This window comes from Athene noctua, chromosome 4 (genome assembly GCF_965140245.1).
Source record: "Athene noctua chromosome 4, bAthNoc1.hap1.1, whole genome shotgun sequence".
NCBI lineage: Eukaryota > Metazoa > Chordata > Aves > Strigiformes > Strigidae > Athene > Athene noctua.
Genome location: NC_134040.1, coordinates 3002608 through 3008607, shown reverse-complemented (window position 1 = coordinate 3008607; position 6000 = coordinate 3002608).

Genomic DNA, 6000 nt, shown 5'->3' with positions numbered 1-6000 from the left:
AGGGACTGTGACAGCTCATGGAGCACACAAGTCCAGGGGAACATTTCTGAGGATGAAGTACTTCATTCAGTCACAACAACAGCTTGCGAAGACTTTGACATTTATTTTTATTTCGGTTCAAAATAAAAGGCATCCCCAGGCTGAGCAAGCTGTCAGCTACAAGCCTCCAGCACACAAAGCAGCTATTTCATCTCCACTGCACAGGGCATCACTGTGCTGGTTTGTTATTACAAACCCACTCCTTAATTCCCTTATCTTGGGGGGGCAGGGTGCCAGTGGGGCTGATGGGGCTAAACAGCCAAACCCTCCTATTCATAGGAGATACGTTCCTGCTTTTCAAGAGAAGGAGGGAAGCTATAACAGCAAGAACGCAGGAATCCAGAGATTAATAAACCAACAGCCTCTAGGATTAGTCCAAGGATCATTTTGCACAAGCAAACATACAAAGATATCGATGTACAGGCATGTTTGTGTAGAGGCATGGAGGCTCTGACTAGTCAGATGTCAGACTTCAGTGCAAAAACCTTACTGCAAATAGATATTGGCTGGGTCTGCTGGTGATGATGGGGTGTTGCATTGGCAGGGAACTGGTATCTCCCACCACTTCTGCCCCAGCAACCAGCTGCAGTGCTCTGCCCCTTTCCCAGGAGCAGGGGGAATCTGCAGCTGAACCCATCAGTGAGGGACAGGAAAAGGGAGTTTTGGGGCTGTAGCACTGTTATGGACAAACACTGGGAGAAATCATGAAAAGAAAAAATAAGAATATCCAAGCACTCACTTATTTTACCTTTGGCTGCTGATTTCGCAAGATGACTTGCTATCTAGCTTTTAAAAACACAGTCTGGAGGACAGCTTCAGCAGACATGCAGCCTTGTCCAGCTGCTCTGATCCAAGGCATGTTCCTCAGCATGCAGTAAACCAGCCATCCCACACCAACCCCTTTTGAACCACCACCAAATACAGGCAAATATATCAATGCCTGAACTGCTCCTATCAGGACAGAGCTGCACCTGGAGCAAGAAGTATATTAGTCTGGCTTCCCAACAAAAAATAAACACAGGCAAACTTTAATAGACATGGGTTCAGACATCTTGTTAGGACAGTAACAAACATTTGCATAACACTGTTGAAATCCTAATGAGACGTCGGATGCAGACACTTGTGAAGAAGTGTCTATCATGCCAAAGTTACCACCAGATTAGGAAACAAGGCAGGGCCAAGGCACAGTTGCCACATTAACAAGCCCAGCCACATCCAAAGGAATCCGGGAAATCGCCTGAGGAGTCTTCTGGTCTCACTGTCTGTGCAGGTGAAAGCCTTCAACTCAAAAGTCAACAGGCTAATTGCCTTCAGTGCTAAAGCAGCAGCTGGTGCATAAAGTTTTACGCCTTTCAATTATGATTAATCTGAGAGCTGATACCAAGCTACAGCCTGTTTGCCGTAGACTTAAATCTTTTGTTTATCACCTTAATGCAAGACAAGAATGAGCCTGAGCATCAGTTCACCTCCCTCACAAGTGACTGCGTCATCTCTCCTAAAGGAACAGAGGAGGAAGCGAGTTATTTGGGGAAGTGCCATTATTTAACGCTACCGAAAGAATGAAGGTACTGATAGCAGAGATGGGGGGTGGTTATTGTTATTCTTGAAATATCTTGGAGGATGCCACCAGCCACTTTCTTGATTTAGCAAGATCCAGAAAAATCAAATCAAGCCAAATCCGGCTAAAGCTGTGGGTTTGCTCATCATGGGTGGGTGGGGTATGTCAATGGGACATCTTTTGACAGACATATGTGAACCAATGTGTAGTAGAGGCACACTTTGTTTTCAGATAACCAACAGCCCATCGTGTTTATCTCTCGGTCAAGATAAAGTAGTGTCACTACCCTTCCTCTGGAGATTCATCATAAGATTTAAGATCTTGTCCCATCTGATGCTGTTTTGTGTTCTGCCTTATCTAGAGCAGGAGGAACTTCTGATGAGACAACAAACTAGGAAATCTACACTCCCCTTATACAGTGCTGTGAGGCTTTTAACCACTGTCTTAAATCAAGCAGCTCTAACAGCCATTAGCCAAATTCAGATTTGCTACTTGACAACATCTCAAACCACCTTTGTCTGGCAGCACGCTAGTTGTGACCTCAGGAAGCAGTGGACTTGCCCTCACATCTTCAGCCATGGCACATCTGCCAGGCACCAGCAGCTATGGGAGCTCTTCTCTAACTTTTCAGCAACTCCTCCCCTCTGCTCAGCACTGGCGAGACCACATCAGGAGTGCTGCAGCTAGTCCTGGGCTCTCCAGCACAGGAGGCAAATGCAAGTGAAACCAGCAAAGAAATACCAGAACCACCAAAGACTGGAGCATAGTATGTGAAAAAAAGTGGGGGGAAATGGATCTGTTCAGCTTGGGGAAATGGCTGAGGAAGTCTTTTATTGTTGCATGCAGCTACCTAGCATAAGGCAATGGAAAAAACAGACTTGAGGTGCACAGTAACAAACTCTAGCTCTAAAAATGGAAATACCAAATCAATATTGTGTTGGTTTTTTATTTATTTTTTAAAATTTTTTCCTCAATGACTGTGTTTAAGCACCGGATCATGATCTCAGGAGGTAGAAGAGTCTCCCCATCCTCAGAAGTACTCACAGCTTGACTGGACAGAGCTCTTAAACCTGGATCTTGGAGGAGGGGGTTGGACTGGAAACCTCCAGACCTCCCTCCCAACCTCATTTATTCTACAACTCAAATTTAAATTTTTACTAATGTAAGACTGCCTATCTTTTTGCTCAAGAAATTAAAGGCACTTTCCCTCCAGGACAGCAGCCACACAGGTAAAGTACAATTCCACTCCCAGACTTCTCTATCCTGCACAAATTAAGGAGTAATCACGTTGTAAGAAATGCTGCCTATTTCTGCTATTGTTGCTGCTGAAAGCACCGGTGAGTCATGTCACAGAATGAGACCAAACAACAGTTCCTGGCCCTGAAGGAAGCTTAAAAACAGGCCTGAAGTTTTACCTGGCGTGACCTCAAGACAGGTACTTTTATACAGAACAGGGCTAGAGGGATGCTGTTGTTGGGATTTTGTCTTTCAGTTGCAGGATGGCCAAGGCAAAGATCTCACACACTTGCTCCCTCGGTGTGGGTGCTACAGGAGAGCTGTCCTGAGGCGAGACAAGCATTGCACGTGCTTGCTCCTCTGAGACCATTCTTGCCCCACAGCTGAATCTCAGCACCAGAGAGGTCAAGTGAAGCACTGCTGGAGCAGAGGATTGCTCGTGTGCAGAACCTCCTGCCAGCCTTCGTAACAGCTCTCCTGAGCCACAGAGGATGAACACCATGTTGCTTGCATGTGCTGACTGTCCTCTGGACAGTCTTAGCTATGGAGGTGCATGGCACACCACAGTTTGAAGGGGTTTGGTCCCACCAGGGCCACCACTGACTCACTGTTGTCCAACTCAAAGCCCCGGTAATGCGTTACAGAAGGGACCTGGTGTCAGCACGCACAGAAAGGGGGATGAAGACACCCACAGAACAGCACCACATCAGCTTTGGCAGCCTGGATCAGCACAAGCTGCCCTCAGCAGGTCACAGGCTTCACATTTCTTCTCCCACAACTTAACATTAACATCCCACCTCCAGCCTTGTAGCAATAGCCAGTCCCACAGAGAAAGCAGTCATGCTACATGGCTGAAAGGGGGTGTGTATATGTACACATACATTCTATCAAAGCCTTAACAAACACCCTCTGGTTTGTCTTATTCACGTCCTCCTACCTTTCCTCTTAGGAGGGCTGCAGACAGCCACAGCCATGCACACACTTCCTTGTATCAGCTGCTCTGCCCCTGAGCACCCTGACTTGAAGCAAGTGGCATATCTGACAGCTGCAGATCAGAAACTTTCCTTGCAGAATTATAGTTTCTAAACGCTGCCAAATCAAAGGAAAAACACGACTTGCTCACCAGGAGATAGCGATCAGAGGCAGACAATACACAAATCCTCCAGGAGAGCAAGAGAAAGAAAACATAGACCATTTGCAGAGAACATGGTAAAGTTGTGGGGTGGTTTGTTAGTTTGGGTTTTTTTTGTGTTCGCTTTTTTTCACTCCAGGATACAAACTCTCCATTTACAAGATGCATTACAAGACAAGTCTCCCATGAGCAATACTGACTAGTCTGCTAAAGGCTAAGAAACTTTGGGGATAGGGGAGCACCACTCAGCAAGGAAACATTGATCTGAAATAATGGCGTTTGCCCACCCAAGTGCCTCAAGCCAAGGTAGACCATGCAAACAGACTGGCTACACAGCAGTGGCTTCCTAAAAAGGATTGAGAAGCATTTGCACAGCTTCCTGTGCCATATTGTATGCATTATCCAAGGCATAATAGCAAAACACTTACTTTCCTACTGCCATCATGACCATACTTTTCCCACCAAAAGTCCTCTGTCTCACCTCAGGGCTTTTAACAAGCAAGAGATTTAAAAGAGCCCCAGAACGCTAATGAAAACCAGACATGTCTTTCAGAGGAATAACTACACCCGAGTTAGTCTTCTCCTTTAAACTGTCTTTTTATGACCTGCAATTCACAGAGCCCGCAGCCACCAAGTTCAGCAGCAGTGACAAGGTAACAGTAGCCCCCCCCCAAAACCAAAAACATTCAGCTGAGATTTCAACAGCCTTCTCAGGCAAGAAGAGAGATGGCCTCTGAAGATGTGCATGGTCACGCTGGGAGCATCACAGCTTCAGATCAAAGATCACAAACAGCAGCCCAATTGCAGGCTGCTGTGAACACAGACATGAAACAGAAAAGTGTTAACCGAGGCTAGACTGTGGCTTTGTTTTCTGTCCTGGAGCCACACTCAGCTGGTCTCTCGGGCATTAGTTTATAGCACTGCAGTTTGCAAACTGGATGCCAGCAAGAGCAGCTAGCTAGGACTTGCTGTAGGGTTTCTGGAGCTTACCTACCAGATCTAATCACCTAAAGGCATCAGGGGAGGTGGGCTCCTCAGCCACATAAAGCATTTAGCGCATTAAAGTCCCTCCTCCAAGTGGGAAAGGGACCAAGACATTTCTCCACTGTCACACAAGCCATTTCAAAAAGCAACAGCAGATTGTATCTGCACCGAGGCTGAGCACCACTCAAAAGCAAGCAAGCCCTCTTCAGGCTCCAGCTATCACACATCCCAGCTCCTTCAGACGGGGAGTTGATGAGATGGGAGTTGTGAAACATGGTGTCTCTGTTGGCAGTGTGACCTCACCCCATCCAAATGGGTATCAGATTCTGTCTTTTCAGACTCACCATAGCTGCACATAACCACCCTGGCAAGGGAAGGGATGCTGTCAGCACCTCCTCTCTCCAGCCCTCCTCATGTGCACTTCAGAGATAGGGAGCCGTCTCCAACTGATTTGAGGCTACTGAGCTGATATCCTCCGAACCAAGAGCACCCAGCCCAAGTCAAGTTCAGATTTGCGTAAGCTAGCAGTCATGGGCACGCAGAAACATCACCCCAACAGCTCCATCTCCAAGAGCTTTGCTGCCTTGTCTATTCACAGCTTGTTCACTTTTACACGATACACATTCAGAGTGGAAGGCATCATCCTAAGCCTGTCCTTTAATTTTAACTATAGTGGCCCCAAAACAGGTTTAGAGCAATAAAACAGCACCTATGCTGGGAGCTGCTTGTTAAATTCATCTCAACTCTCTCTTCCGTGAGACAGAACACACAGGTCATTCATTATCTGCAAGGTCTCATCAGAGCTATCATTATAACCAACAGCAGGGGCTCTCCTGGAAGAGAGAAGGCATGTCCAATGCAGTTGTCTACGGGAGGAGCTGTCAGGAAAATCAAAGAGGATGGGAGAACTCTGGTTTCAGCGGGAATAAAGTTACTTTTCTTCCTAGTAGCTGGTAGGATGCTGCGCTTTGGATTTAGGATGAGAATCATGTTGATAACACACCAGTGTCGAGGTTGTGGCTCAGTGCTTATATTAAGTCAAGGACTTTTC